At 45.1% G+C, this 15,303-nt stretch overlaps 5 non-coding genes across 5 annotated transcripts; 4 read left to right on the top strand and 1 right to left on the bottom strand.

Moving 5' to 3' along the window:
* Positions 1 to 3,459: 3,459 nt before the first annotated feature.
* On the top strand, positions 3,460 to 3,531 carry Trnam-cau (transfer RNA methionine (anticodon CAU)). Its single transcript has one exon. It is a non-coding gene; the product is annotated as a tRNA-Met (tRNA).
* Positions 3,532 to 4,308: 777 nt separating this feature from the next.
* Trnak-uuu (transfer RNA lysine (anticodon UUU)) lies at positions 4,309 to 4,381 on the top strand. The gene has a single exon. It is a non-coding gene; the product is annotated as a tRNA-Lys (tRNA).
* Positions 4,382 to 6,343: 1,962 nt separating this feature from the next.
* Trnad-guc (transfer RNA aspartic acid (anticodon GUC)) lies at positions 6,344 to 6,415 on the top strand. Its single transcript has one exon. It is a non-coding gene; the product is annotated as a tRNA-Asp (tRNA).
* A 2,992-nt stretch (positions 6,416 to 9,407) lies between these two features.
* On the top strand, positions 9,408 to 9,513 carry Trnal-caa (transfer RNA leucine (anticodon CAA)). The gene is made up of 2 exons: positions 9,408 to 9,445; positions 9,468 to 9,513. It is a non-coding gene; the product is annotated as a tRNA-Leu (tRNA).
* Positions 9,514 to 13,145: 3,632 nt separating this feature from the next.
* Trnar-ucu (transfer RNA arginine (anticodon UCU)) lies at positions 13,146 to 13,231 on the bottom strand. The gene is given in 2 exon segments: positions 13,146 to 13,181; positions 13,195 to 13,231. It is a non-coding gene; the product is annotated as a tRNA-Arg (tRNA).
* Between the last annotated feature and the right edge of the window lie 2,072 nt (positions 13,232 to 15,303).

Raw genomic sequence — 15,303 nt, 5'->3', positions numbered from 1 at the left:
TGTGACGGTGCGCTGTGTGACGGTGCAGTGTGTGACGGTGCGCTGTGTGACGGTGCGCTGTGTGACGGTGCTCTGTGTGACGGTGCAGTGTGTGACGGTGCAGTGTGTGACTGTGCGCTGTGTGACGGTGCAGTGTGTGACGGTGCAGTGTGTGACTGTGCGCTGTGTGACGGTGCGCTGTGTGACGGTGCTCTGTGTGACGGTGCTCTGTGTGACGGTGCAGTGTGTGACGGTGCTCCGTGTGACGGTGCAGTGTGTGACGGTGCTCTGTGTGACGGTGCGCTGTGTGACGGTGCAGTGTGTGACGGTGCTCTGTGTGACGGTGCGCTGTGTGACGGTGCAGTGTGTGACGGTGCAGTGTGTGACGGTGCTCTGTGTGACGGTGCGCTGTGTGACGGTGCAGTGTGTGACGGTGCTCTGTGTGACGGTGCAGTGTGTGACGGTGCAGTGTGTGACTGTGCGCTGTGTGACGGTGCAGTGTGTGACGGTGCAGTGTGTGACGGTGCAGTGTGTGACTGTGCGCTGTGTGACGGTGCAGTGTGTGACGGTGCTGTGTGTGACGGTGCAGTGTGTGACGGTGCAGTGTGTGACGGTGCTCTGTGTGACGGTGCAGTGTGTGACGGTGCGCTGTGTGACGGTGCAGTGTGTGACGGTGCAGTGTGTGACGGTGCAGTGTGTGACGGTGCAGTGTGTGACGGTGCAGTGTGTGACGGTGCAGTGTGTGACGGTGCTCTGTGTGACGGTGCGCTGTGTGACGGTGTGCTGTGTGACGGTGCAGTGTGTGACGGTGCAGTGTGTGACGGTGCGCTGTGTGACGGTGCAGTGTGTGACGGTGCAGTGTGTGACGGTGCAGTGTGTGACGGTGCAGTGTGTGACGGTGCGCTGTGTGACGGTGCTCTGTGTGACGGTGCAGTGTGTGACGGTGCAGTGTGTGACGGTGCTCTGTGTGACGGTGTGCTGTGTGACGGTGCGCTGTGTGACGGTGTGCTGTGTGACGGTGCAGTGTGTGACGGTGCAGTGTGTGACGGTGTGCTGTGTGACGGTGCAGTGTGTGACGGTGCGCTGTGTGACGGTGTGCTGTGTGACGGTGCAGTGTGTGACGGTGCAGTGTGTGACGGTGCGCTGTGTGACGGTGCGCTGTGTGACGGTGTGCTGTGTGACGGTGCGCTGTGTGACGGTGCAGTGTGTGACGGTGCGCTGCTTGCTAGTGTGTGACAGTACACTGCTTGTTAGTGTGTGACGGTGCGCTGCTTGCTAGTGTGTGACAGTACACTGCTTGTTAGTGTGTGACGGTGCACTGCTTGCTAGTGTGTGACGGTGCGCTGTTTGCTATTGACATTTTTCAAAGGATCTCAGGAAGAACTCCCAGGAACATTTCCTATTCCTATATCCCTATATCCCATCTGTATCCCTGAGACATTCCATTTGTATCCAACACTGAGGCAGATAACCACCAGGACTGTTTATTAGTTTCGTTTTTTGTTGTTTTGAGTCAGGGTTGCTCTGTGTGACAACTCTGGCTGTCCCTTGCACTCACAGAGATCCGCCTACCTGTCCCTCCTGAGTGCTGGGATTAAAAGCCTGCGCCGCCACCACCCAACTGTCTGGGGTTAGCTTTTAAAAAACCTGTTTTTCAAAAACTTGAGCCAATTTTAGATGGTCTACATCTGTAATTCCAGCAGTCAGGAGGCTAAAACAAGAGAATTGTCATGAGCTTTGGGGTCACCCAAACTACAGAAAAACTTTGAATTAACAACAACAACAAAGAGAGGGAGAAAGAGGGAGAGAGAGAGGGAGGAAAGAAGAGAGGAAAGAAGGAAGGAAGGAGAAGAAAAAGGAAAAGTTTCAGGAGAGAAGGAAAAGGAGTTGGGAGAGATTAAGTTTTCATTGAAAGTAATCACTTTTAGTTTGCCATGGTGGCAACACCTTTAATCCCAGTGCCAGGGAGGCAGAAGCAGGCAGATGTCTGAGTTTAAGCCTAACCTGGTCTACAGAGGGAGTTCTAGGACAGCTAGGGCTACACAGAGAAACCCTGTCTCAAAAAACAAAACAAGAAGAGAAAGAAGAAGAAATCCCTCTTAGAGAAAATAATGGATAATGTGTCGGGAGAGCAGAAGTGAGAGGGGCTCCTCAGGAGGAGGAAGGCAAGCGGGACAACGGGGACGAAACAAAACGTAGTGATACCTGTGTGTGAAAATACTGTAGGGAAACGCACTACTTTGTAGACTAAAATTTAATGGAAAAATCACTTCTCGCTTCAGTAAAGAATGAAGATGTCTCTGTTTCCCCAAACATCCACCAGGCCCCACACTCAATACTTCTTCCCTACATTTACTTCCTACAGACATTCTTCTTTGGTATCTTCTAAATGTTTATATTTTATTTCCCCTCTAGAAGGAAATTCACTTTAAGGTCATTCCAATATAGTCTTATGACCATGTACACAAAAACTACCAAGGCCTTAGTTTAAGTAGCACTGAGCATTGAGATGTCAAACTGAGGGCTCCAAATTCTTCCATGAACCCCTTAAGCACATCCTCTGAGAGCCCAGAGCCATGTGTGTTGAAGGGCAAGAGGGGAAAAAAGCAGGAAAGCCCAGGAAAGAGAACTAAAAAACATGAAATGTCTCAGCAGAGCAGCTGGGCGACTCCTAGCCCCAGAGAACAATGAAGTAGGCAAACCTTGTTCAAAAGTGTTGAAATGCTCTGTTGGAATTGTGGATGTAAATCCAGGCATGACGATGTAGACAGGTAACCCTTGCGCTGAAGTAAACATAAGGATACCTAGCCTGCCACTGCCAGGCAGAATACCTGCCAGGGACAAGGGGCAGAAGCCACTGTGCTCTCTGAGCACTCTGAGAAGTGCCGGCTCCGAACTCTAACCTCTAAGGCATAGACTCTCTAGGGGGCTTTGCTCTGCAGGCCGGCGGCGGAAACTGACTCCTGCCTCCCACCTCCCACAGAAGGGACTGAGGCTTTGACTAACCTGCCGTGCTGTGCTGTACTGTGCATTCGCCATTGTTTCAATTTAGCCTACAAGACACACGTTTAAAGATAAAACGAATGAACTGTATTGGGTCAAGTCTGTAGTCTTATCATTCAGTAGTAGGCTGAGGCGTACGGATTCCTGAAACTCCAAGCCTAGGCCACAGAGAGACCCTCAAAACAAACAAAGAGAACGAAACAAAAGATAACGCGATTAAGAATTAAAGTAGTTAAGAATGTCGGTCGAGGCTAGATATATATATATATCTATAATCCCAGAGGCAAGAGGAGCTCAAATTCAAGGCAGACCTGGGCAATTTTGGTAGGCATTTTGTTTTCTTAACTTTCTCAACTAGATTGCAAATCATTGTAGGGAATAAAACATAAGACTGACTCCAAATGAAAGATAGGAGAGTGTGAGAATGGAAAAAGACGAAGTATTTGTGAGTACTTATCAGATACAGCTTGCATAAACAGCAGAGTGGCGCAGCGGAAGCGTGCTGGGCCCATAACCCAGAGGTCGATGGATCGAAACCATCCTCTGCTAGTTGTAATTTTCTTCCCTTTCCATTACCTGCATATTCTTATCCAAAGAACCTGAAAGATAGGAAAGGTAATACGACCAAAAAAAAAAAAAAAAAACAAAAACAAAAAAACAGAAAACTGAGTGCTACCAAAATCTTCAACGCTTTAAGGTCAACATTTTGGGAATCAGTACACCACGATGCTTAGTTTTCGCTTTGCAGGGTCTATCACCGTCTCTGACCCAGAGCTGTGTGATCGGGCAAGGCTATGGCTCAGACTCATTCTCATAGCTTGCCCCAAGCCCTGGGCTCAGTCTCCAGAATGAAACCCAAAACCAAATCAAAAGTGTACAAGCACACCAAAGCTTGGTTAGCGATTTAGCGTTAAGCTTCAAGTCTGAAAGAACTAGGAAAGCACAGAAGACGATGAGACTGGAAGCACCTGCCCCCGCCACGACCTCGCCTTTCCTCACGTTTCTTAGCGCCTTCAAACTTCAGACTTGCGTCTCACCTCTACGCGCTCTGCAGAATTGAGAAAGGAGCTAGCGTGGGTTATAACCTAAGTGCTCCACTAAGGGGATGTCACCCTATCATTGGTCTTTCCTTCCTGCCATAAATACTACATGACTAGTTGATCGTGCAACGAATACACGTTTTGAACGCAGCGCCCGACAAAACAAAACTTAGTTATCATGACGAGAAAACTACACCTTTGGAATAAAACACTCTAATTGTGAATTCTGAAACCCCAGTTTAGTGACCAACAATATTACAAGATAAAAAAAAAAAGCCTCCCAAGAGCCTGGATAGCTCAGTCGGTAGAGCATCAGACTTTTAATCTGAGGGTCCAGGGTTCAAGTCCCTGTTCAGGCGGAAGACAGTTATTTTTGTCTCCTTTAAAGAAAGGATGGGGAAAAGGGCTTAGCTGGGCGTTGGAGGGGGAATGTCACCAGAAAGAAAATTCAGTTGTGCCTCAAAACTCGAAAGGCAAACCCTTAGGCACAACGTTCAAGTTTTTGGAGTGGAGAGTAAAGAGTTTTCTAGAATTCCACAGGCAGCTGGTTTCTTGAAGCCTTAACTCTGTTTTACGACCCTGGTGTTGGAATGAGGCATTACACTTAAGAGGAGATAAGGGAAGACTATGGGGAGTGAATATTGTACACACATGTAAACATCATAACAAAACCTATTATGTATAATTAACATAATCTAATACAGATAAAATAAAACTCCAGTTGAGTTCTCAGCCACCATGAGTTGTGTGGTAGGTAACATGTCTCCAAAAAAATCCCTTGAAAATGACCCATCCATTATCCCTGGGCTGGTGACTCTAATCTAAAACATCTGCAGAGCCTTTCTCTGTCCTTACCATTCAGAACAAGCTCTCCCGTGCTGAACATTTGTGTCTTCTTGAGACGAAGTGGGAAGAGGAAGAAGACTGGGAGCCCTGACTGAAAGACACCCAAGCATGTTTGGAAATTTCCTCCTGGTTTTTCCTGTTGTTTTGTTTTGCTTCTCTCAGGCAGGGCCGACCTGAGTCCAGACTGGCCTCTGTTCACTAGTCCTCTCCGTGTCTGCTACTTTTCTGTCCTCACTGGGAAATCTGCACGTTGGCTAGTGACTTATCTTGGCCCTTGAGCTTACGTTTCTCTTTGCAAAGTGCCAGGCCAAGTTACACAGAAACTAAGGTGCTAGGATTCAAAACCGTGTATCTCACCGCCTTGAATTTGTCACTGCTAGGCCAAAATACTCCATTCACAAATTCACTGTGTTCGTTTTCAGGCCCGTTCTCTTTCACTTGAAATAACTGGGTCCAGCCAGGTATAGTGGCCCAAACCTGAAAGCCCAGCACTGGGGACACTCAGGCAGTAAGAGTACCACAAACTGGAGGCCAGCTGGGGCCACAGAGATGAATGCCTTTAAAAAGAAAAATGTCCAGCACTCCGGAGGCAAAGGTGGGCAGATTTGGTCTTAAGAGTGTTCCAGGACAGCCAGGGCTGCATAAAATGAAATGAGAGAGAGGGAGAAACATAAAATCGGAATCATCTTAAATAACTATGGTAATTTGGGAAGAAATACTGTCTTTGAGATATTAATTTTTCCTATTCATAAGCATGATAATATCCTTTTCCCATTATTAGGCTGGGGGTGTCTTTTTTTAGAAGGAGGCTAATCTGTTACTCTAACTTTTTTAGCAAGTTGTGATTTCCGTGTGATCGTCGTCTGGATTAGCACCTCTTTACAGGAGAGCTGGTTCTTGTCCTTTACGTCCTTTCCTTCGACGGTCCCTTCTTTAATAGCTTACAGTGTCTGGGGTGTGAACCTAGATTTTAAGGGCTGAACCACCTCTCCAGCTCTTCGTTGCTCTCTTAACGGTGCACAAGCACACGTTCTCCCCTACTCCCTGCCTCCTCATTCACAGCCCATCTTTGGTTTGCTTTGTCTTTTGGAGCTAGGGTCTAAGTGCCCTCCCTGGCTGGCCTGGAATTTACTACGTAGACAAGATTGATTGTGATTACTGGCTTGTGCCACTATACCTGGTCCCACAACTTTTTTTAAAAAGTAGTTTTTAAAGCATTTAATATTTTTAATGCTGTTTATTAAACATATGCACACAGCACTTTAACTTTTTTTTCTTTATTTCTTGAGACAAAGGTTCATGTCTTAGCGATACCCGTCAGGTGTAAATCTTTGGATTTGCAGGGAGGGGGTGGGAGAGAAAAAGGGGTAGACAAAAAGAAAAAAAAAAGATAAAAAAAAAGGAAAAAGAAACGAGGGAAAGAAAATTAGCTTTTATTTGGACTTCACTTAACGTTGCCAGTCGCTAAGCTGTTCTCCTCGTTAGTATAGTGGTGAGTATCCCCGCCTGTCACGCGGGAGACCGGGGTTCGATTCCCCGACGGGGAGTCAACAGATAAGTCTGTTTTTTTGCCCCGTTTTGGGACACCACAGACGGTGACCTTGGTGCTTCTGATGGTCACCAAAGGAGCTGCATTTTCATGATTGTTCTGGATCAGATCACCACACGCTCTCTGATTAGGACAACCTGCGTGGCCTTCTTTCCGAGAGGGAGGTTCATCCAACGCCCTTGGATCTCAGCTGTGTCCATCTGTTTCGGAATTAGTCCGAGGATTCGCTAGCAGGTGAAGCCCCGCTGGATGATGGACGAACGCCCAGGGAGAGCTGCAGTGCGCGGAGCTGCGTGACTACTCGCCTTGTGTCTGAGACTTTAAGACAACAGTTTCCACCTCAGGGTTCCAAAGGAGGCGAGGGAAAGCAGACTACAATAAAGTGTATTGTCTTAGGTTATCTTTGTACTGGAAATTAGCTTTGTTTGATTTTGATTATTTTGCTCACCAAAACTACATTTACCACCTCCACCTCCCCACCCCCATCGCTTTTTTTCTTTTCTTTTCTTTCTTTCTTTTTTTCTTTTCTTTTCTTTCTTTTTTTTTTTTTTTTGAGATAGGATCTTATTTTACAGACAGCCCAGGCTGGCCTAGGACTGGCTAGTACCCTCCTCCATAGGCGTCAATCAAGGCCTAAGATTATAAACCTCTGTCCCTTCAAAATTTGACTCTGACTGTATTTCTATCAATTTTATCTTCATGCCCCCTTTACCTGTACAGAGATTTAGAATACGCAAACACCCTACCTGTTGTTGTTGTTTTCCAGACAGGGTTTCCCTGTGTGGCCTCAGCTGTCCTGGAACTCACTTTGTAGACCAGGCTGGCCTCGAACTCAAAGATCTTCCTGCTTCTGCCTCAAGTCCTGGGATTAAAGGTGTGGGCCACCACCGCTCAGCTCCATCTAAAGTTTGTGTTCAAGAAAACATGTGATTTCCAGAGCTGCCCGACTTGACTGAAGAAAAAGCCTGAATAAGATCTGAATATACATCCCATCCATCCATCAGGTAAAAACTTGACTTTTTGCCCAAACCCCATTTAAAGTCTCAAAGAAGTCCATATAGAACTGGACACACACACATAATAAATAAACAAACAAACACCGTTGGTTTTAACAATGTAAACACCGTTGTTTTACTCTTTTGGCTTTTGGGGGGCCCACCACCCAGTTCCCAAACACAAACACACACTTTATCTTACTTATGAATGCCCAGCCTTAGCTTGGCTTGTTTCTGGCCCACTTTTCTTATCTTAAAATACCCCATCTTTCTTTTAGCCTCTGGGCTTTTATCTTTATTTCTGTATACCTTTCTTTACTTCTCTGTGGCTTGCTGTGTAGCTGGGTGGCTGACTCCTGATGTCCTCCTCTCCTTGTTCTATCTTGCTCCTTCTTTTCTTTTCTCTTCCCTGATTTCCCCTTCTATTTATTCTCTCTGCCAGCCCCGCCTATCCATGCTTCTGGCCTCTCTATTGGCCATTCAGGTCTTTATTAGCCTATTAGGTGTTTTAGACAGGCAAAGTAACACAGCTTCACAGAGTTAAACAAATGCAGCATAAAAGAATGCAACACATCTTTGCATCATTAAACAAATATTCCACAGCATAAACAAATATAAAACATTTTAAGATAGTATTTTAAGATGCCCACACACAGACGATGTAAATTAATTTTGAAAGAACTTCTAAGGAAGTCTGCTTTCCTGTATCGGGGAGGAAATGCTACTTTAAAAAAAAATTCAAAAGTTGTTTCATGGGTGAGGCTTTCCACTTTGGTTTCAATTTTATTTTAATTGTTATTTATTTGTTTGTTTGTTTTGAGACAGGGTTTCTCTGTAGCTTTGGTGCCTATCCTGGAACTAACTCTTGTAGACCAGGCTGGCCTCAAACTCACCAAGATCCACCTGCCTCTGCCTCCCGAGTGCTGGGATTAAAGGCGTGCGCCGCCGCCACCACCACCCAGTGGCTTCATATTGCTAATCCATTTGTCTTGTGCTGTTGTGAACACATCAGGTGACAAACTGTGATCCAGTAGCGTATGATAGCCCTTCTCTGAAGTAGAACCACCTTAGCTGTATGCACTTGAACCCCATCTTTTGCTGGCGCCCCTTCCCCTTCTGTGTCCCTCATAGCCCCCCTCACAGCTCCTGCCTAGAATATGACAGTGTTATGAGGATGAAGTGTGAACCACATCCTACTGGCTCTGACTTTAATTCATTCTTTCTACTAATCGGGCTTTACACAGAAGGAAAGAGCAGCGTCTGACTCTCCTTTGACCTCTGTCCACCCACAGAGAAACCTGCAGCAAGTAGTGCGGTAGGTGATTTACCGTTGGTTTTAACAATGGTGCTGTGTGAGAAAGCAAGCGGGAGCAATTGGATCGAACGTCTCAGAAAGAAAAGGAAGTAGGTCGATTAGACAAAAGGGGTGAGGATAGGAAAAAGACTGGGGACAAGAGAGGAAAAGAGACTGTTCATTCAAATCATCTATCACAGGCCTTCACTTCACAGCCCCTTTAACAGATAATTTAAACAAACAAACAACAACAACAAAAAAGATGAACGGTATCAAAACCCGTAGAAGAAAATTGGAAGGAGTCATGAGGTCAGGGTGGAAAACTCCCGCAAGAAAGTGCAATAGTAAGACCAATTTTATTGCCAGAAAGAGAGCGCTACAAGAGTTAGACGAGGTCCCTACCAGCAGTACTTGGTCCTTTAGAACCCTAGCCTTGGATTCAAATAATCTGATTTACACCAGGATCGACTCTGAGGAGCGGCTAGCTGGTCGGTGGGGCAGGGTTTAGCGTCGGGCTAGGATGCCAGTGGCATCCTAACATTAAGTCACAGCCACCGCCTTCTGGGGCGGGGCTGTCCTGGTTCCTTTCTTTGCACTTAATCCTTTCAATAAAGCCAAAACTTTCATTGCTGAGCTCTAAACATAACCAGGAGCTGGCTGGTTTTCATAACAATTGATCATGCTAGCCTGTGGGACCATGTGTCAGGGTGGCCGAGTGGTCTAAGGCGCCAGACTCAAGTGTTCACTTCCTCTGTCGAGGTTTCTGGTCTCCGAATGGAGGCGTGGGTTCGAATCCCACTCCTGACACGGTTGGTTCTTTTTGTTCTCGCATCATTCATAACGCGTACTCTGTTGATTGAATCTGCCTGGAACGACTTTCTCCGATAAGTATCGCCTGGTTTTGCACCTTCTGTTTTCTTTTTCTTTTTAACCCTAGTATTTTGATCCATTCTTTTCTTGTTATTCTATTTTGTGCCCTTGAACCCAAACTGATCCTCCTGCCTCTGTCACTAAACCCCTAGGCAAATCCTAAATATGCTTAAGGGTTCTTAGAGTTTTCTCTGATTATTCCCATTGACAAGATGTTACAGTTTTGCTTGTGATCAATCTAATTACATAAAAAAGCATCGGCTCTTGTTTTGTTTTTGTTTGGGGAGTGTTATTCTTCCAGCTGACCTCCATTCCATTTTAGGCAGGGCTGGCTCATGTGTGGGACTGCTGCCCAGCTGTGCTGAGCTTTTGTTCTCTTGTTTGTAATTGTTCCACGTCTCCGTTCGTCCCTCTTAAGTCTCATTCATTTTCTGTTGTTGCTGTGCTGTCTTGGTGAAGATTGTTCTAAAGGTCTTTTAGATTATAATAAACCCTAGCTTTAGGCTATAACCCAGGGGCACAGCACTTGCCTAGCATAAAGGAGGCTCTGGGTTCTCTCCATCCCCAGCATCAAAAACCAGTCTTGACGGGATGGTGAATGATTTCACCATCCTTGTGCACTAATGGCTTTCTTTTGGATTACATGGATGTCTGCACACAGCGGACTCTGAGTATTTTACACCCGTATTTTGGACCAGTCCTAATCTCAGGAGCTTGCTCCTTGAGTACCTGGCAGAGATCTGAGGTAGCTGAGGGAGAAGAGTCTGCCACATAGAACAATTAGGGTGTCAAGCTTCTTCTGCCCTCATTGCACATCTGTATCTTCCCCAGCGCCAGCCTTGCTCTAGCTGACCTCTGCTGTGGTCTTTTGGAACACTGTGCTGCAGTGCTCTTTCTTAAGAGCAGGGGTGAGTGGGTGGGGGGAGAAGCACATCTGCAGAGTGTATAGGAGTCCAGCTGTTCTCAAGCATCAAGTTTATGTATTTTTTCGGCTCCCAGTACATTTTGATCTTGTACCTGTGCCTTTTTAGATTCTCCGGTATAAATCAGGTTGGTTCTACAAAGTCCATTTACCTAGTCCTTATTATTCACTTATTACCTGCAGAGCAATCCTTGGCTATATCTTACAATGGGTACCACACAATGGTTGATGCCCCCATCCTTGGTTTTGCCAGTGCCGAGGCACTTCTGGACAAACAGAACACATGAGGTGGAGCTGTTGATCACATATTCTGCTAGAATAAATGATTATAAAAATGTGAAGATTGCTGGGCCATGGTAGCACACACCTTTAATCGCAACACTCGGGGAGGCAGAGACAGGTGGATCTCTGTGAGTTTGAGGACAGGCTCCAAAGCTAAACAGAGGAAAGCCTGTCTCAAAAGACAAAAAACAAAGATAAAAAAGTGAAGACTTGGTGCATTATGAGGATTCCTTATGAGGAAGAGTGATGCTGGGGGAAATATGTAGGTAAGAAATGGGTCAGTTAAGAGAGCCTTAACAGTCACATCTCCAGAGTTAAGCTGAAAATGAATATGCCCTGGCATAGCCAAAATAATTGCTAATCATTGTGGTGTGCTTTTGAGATTTTATTCTTGTGTGTTTGGATGTTTTGCCTAAATGTGCTAAATGTGTATCTGCATACCACTTGAGTACCTGGTGCCCAAAGAGGCCCAGAGAGGGCATTGGTTGTGAGCAGCCATGTGGCTGCTGGAAACCAAACAAAGGTCCTCTGGGAAGGCAGCTCTTGATAGCTGAGCCATCTCTCCAACCCCACCCCACCCCTTTTTTAAGTAAGGAAAATTCTGATGGTGACTCCCACTTGTAATGCAGCGCTCAGGAGGCAGAGGCAGAGGCAGAAGAATCACCACAAGCTTGAAGCCAAACTTGTGTCTATATAATGAATTCTAGGTCAACTATGGCTACAGTGTAAGATTTTTTTACTCAAAAAACAAACAAACAAACAAACAAGACAAAAGTACGAAACAATGTTTAAAAAATAGACTTTGGGAAATGGGCAAATCAAGATTGTGGTTTTTCAGAGAAGGTGAACAGAAAAGGGTCACACTAATTTTGGGGGCACAGAAAAGGGCTACAATGTTTTTGGGGAGACACAGAAAGGAGTTACACTGATTTTATCAGCAGAGAAAAGTTTTGACAAAGGAAAAGACAAGTCATATACAGTACAAGTTGCTGTGACATTAGCAGTCTCAAAACATTAAGAGGTCATTGTTGGTGCAAAGATAGCAAACATTACAAAATTCAAAGCTTACAATTATCCACACATATGTGTAAATGTACGCATTATGATTTATTTACTATACCTTTGTAAATAATCCTCTAGCCCCAATTGTACAGAGAGCTGAAAAGTAAGTCTCCTTTCCCTCTTAAACACTATTTCCTTATTTCTCAAAACATGGTCAGCACCTGTGAAGCCATCGTGTTCCATTTCTGACTACACACGATTTTTATTAGGATGAGCAATAAGTATTCTCGGGGTCAGGATGTTGGAAGATATTCTTCGCTCAGCAAAGGGAGTTTTCTCTTCCTGCCACACAGTAGCACGGAAGCTTGCTAGAAACCCAATGAGAGTAGAGCCCAGAAAAAGACGGCTTTCCTGTTTCTCTCTCTTTCAAGGAGCCTTTAGCAAAGATGGGGCCATAGCCCTTGATGCCAGGCTATCCGTCCTTTAAATGCAATGTGTCAAAAATATATATATAGTTATCTTTACGACATTCTGATTCCACTTTCTTGAGACACGTCCCCCAAAGTAAGTGTGCTTTGTCCTTTTTCTGAGCACCTCTCTCTGTGAATGTGTGTGTTTAACTGTATATCAAAAATTTTTTATAAATACATTACAATTTTGCTTCATAAAGCAAAATGTGAGGTGTTTATAATAGAATAGTATAAGCAGTTTATGAAATATTATATGATTTATATAAATAATGAGATGTCACCACACGCTAAACCATATCACAACACAAAAGATGGACAATCTGCGTTTATGTATGGATCTATGTAATATCTATATGATACATATTCCTACACATATTATCTAACATATTCTATGTTACATATTTATCACAATGGAAACTTTCAGAAACGAGGCACAGAATACTTCAAACAAGGCACCAGCCAAGGGAATTAAGGAAGTAGTGTTTTAGAATGAAAAAAGATGTGTTATTCAGTTGGGGTGATGAGAGAATTTTCACATATACTTGTTTTAAATCACAGTATATTAAACAGTAAATTACAGTATATTAAATCAAAAATTGAATTTTGATTACGTTTTTTTAGATGAAATCTTTGTGCTGCCAAGGAACACTTACTACAGTTGAGAGGGTGGAGGTCTGGAATTTGAGGGAATAGAAAGCGGATATTGTAAAAAAAACAATAAAAGAAAATGAGAAGAAAAGGTTTAAGTATTATAATAAAATAAAATAAAGCGAAATGCACACACAGCTTCTCAAGGTGACACTTTTTAGAAGTGCTGGTGCTTCTAAAAGAGCAGTAGAAAGCGCTGTGGATCGTGCACTCACTACCACCGATAGACACCTCACAGGCAAAACTGACTCTGGCGGGACTCGAACCCGCAACCTTTGAATCTCTTAACTACGCTAGAAGTCCAATGCGCTATCCATTGCGCCACAGAGCCTACTGGTGCACCACTCCTTTCCTAAGACTTTTGAGGATTTACTTGATTATCCATGCACTATTTCTTATGAATACTATTGTTTCCATTTTTGTAGCACTTCACACGGAAAAGTGCAAGAAACAGAAGGACACGCGATCCTCTGCGTGACTTTTGGCCCTTTCCCATGCCTATTACAACGGAAAAGTTTGACCGAGGATCCACCTCGAGTTTCCGAGCTTGGTGGGCACACGCTTGTAACCTTGGCACTTGAGAGGCTGAGGCAGAAGGATTGCCTTAAATTCCAGGCCATCCTGGGCTATAACAGCTAGACCTTGACTCCAAGTTGAAAGGAAGAAAGAAAGAGAGAAAGAGAGAAAGAGGGAGAGAGGGAGGGAGGGAGGGAGGGAGGGAGGGAGGGAGGGAGGGAGGGAGGGAGGGAGGAAGGAAGGAAGGAAGGAAGGAAGGAAGGAAGGAAGGAAGGAAGGAAGGAAGGAAAAGAGAATCATCACAAAGACAAAACCCTTATCACATTTAATCTGGCATCTCTAGTTTCAAGTTCCGGATCATCAATTTTGCTAAAGAGAGAGCCACACTCGTCCAACTCGCGCGGGCTCCGGGCCAAGTCCTTTACTTGGAGCTTCGAGGTTTTCTCATGTTGCGTCTGAGTTCTTTCAGAGAAGGCCATTTCCTGCGTTTATTTCACGGGCTCAGGGAGCAGCTCTAGTGGGTACCTGGATGAGATGTTACACTGTGTTCTGGCAGCTCTGGGGTTTCTCCAGGCTTTCACCTGGGAGTTTTCTTTGGTGGCTGAGATGAGATGCTCCTACCCCTTTTCAGACACACATCCCTGCAGTATTCAGGTGCTCTTCCAACAAGTTAATTTAGAATCAAGATAGGTGGAGCGGGCGCCCGAATTTAAGTATGAAGACAGACGACGAGTGCTCAGCATTTTTCTACGATCTCGTCTTTCCCACTCTGGGGCCCCAAACGCAGGCGGAGTGAACTTTCCACACTGTGCTCGTTTCTTCCCGGCGCTCCTACAGCTTCGTCCACTCTTTTCTTCACTTGCTGCATCTCTTTCCTAGCTCCCGCTGACTTCCCCTCATTTTACAGCTGATGGAAGGAAAGAAATAGGAAGTAACTAGAAAGCGGACGGTAGTATACAGCATAGAATATGAAACACGCAAGAGTGAGAATCAGAAGGAAGCCAGATTGTGGTGTGTAGTCCCGAGGCAGTAACTGATACACTTCTGGCACTTTTTACTTCCCGGATCCAAAACATAGTAACTCGTAAGTACTTTCAAGCCTTTTGACTACAAACTCGGAAGACAAAGGCAGGTAAAAAAGGGCCAAAAAATACTAACTATACTAGGTTCAAGGCGGTATATGGTTTTGTTGTAAATATGGGTTTTTTTTATAAATTTATTTATTTATTAAAGATTTCTGTCTCTTCCCCGCCACCGCCTCCCATTTCCCTCCCCCTCTCCCAATTAAGTCCCCCCCCCCAGCCCAAAAAGCAATCAGGGTTCCCTGTCCTGTGGGAGGTCCAAGGAACCCCCACCTCCATCCAGGTCTAGTAAGTTGAGCATCCAAACTGCCTAGGCTCCCACAAAGCCAGTGCGTGCAGTAGGATCAGAAACCCATTGCCATTGTTCTTGAGTTCTCATTAGTCCTCATTGTCCGCTATGTTCAGAGAGTCCGGTTTTATCCCAGGCTTTTCCAGATCCAGGCCAGCTGGCCTTGGTGAGTTCCCAGTAGAACATCCCCATTGTCTCAGTGTGTGGGGTAAATATGGTTTTTAATCTTGCTTAAGAGTTTCTTGATTCTTGGTTGAGGACCCGTGTTCCCTTACTTTTTCTTGCTTTTCTATCCAACTTCAATTCTGCTTCGGGCTCAGTGCTAGCAAGTGTCTCGGACTTGTGAGCTAAGGCTTCGAATAAACTACGGAAGGATGACTTCCGCATTGTGTCTATTCTTAAGTAAAACCCAGTTAGGAAAAGAAACTGCCGGGTTGGCTGTTTCTGGGCTATTTCGATAGTCTCCGACAAGTGAAGTGCGTTCACGTTTGCAAACGCTTTTCCAAACACAGAAGA

This window comes from Microtus pennsylvanicus, chromosome 4, assembly GCF_037038515.1.
Source record: "Microtus pennsylvanicus isolate mMicPen1 chromosome 4, mMicPen1.hap1, whole genome shotgun sequence".
NCBI lineage: Eukaryota > Metazoa > Chordata > Mammalia > Rodentia > Cricetidae > Microtus > Microtus pennsylvanicus.
This window is presented reverse-complemented; position numbering and strand designations above follow the sequence as displayed.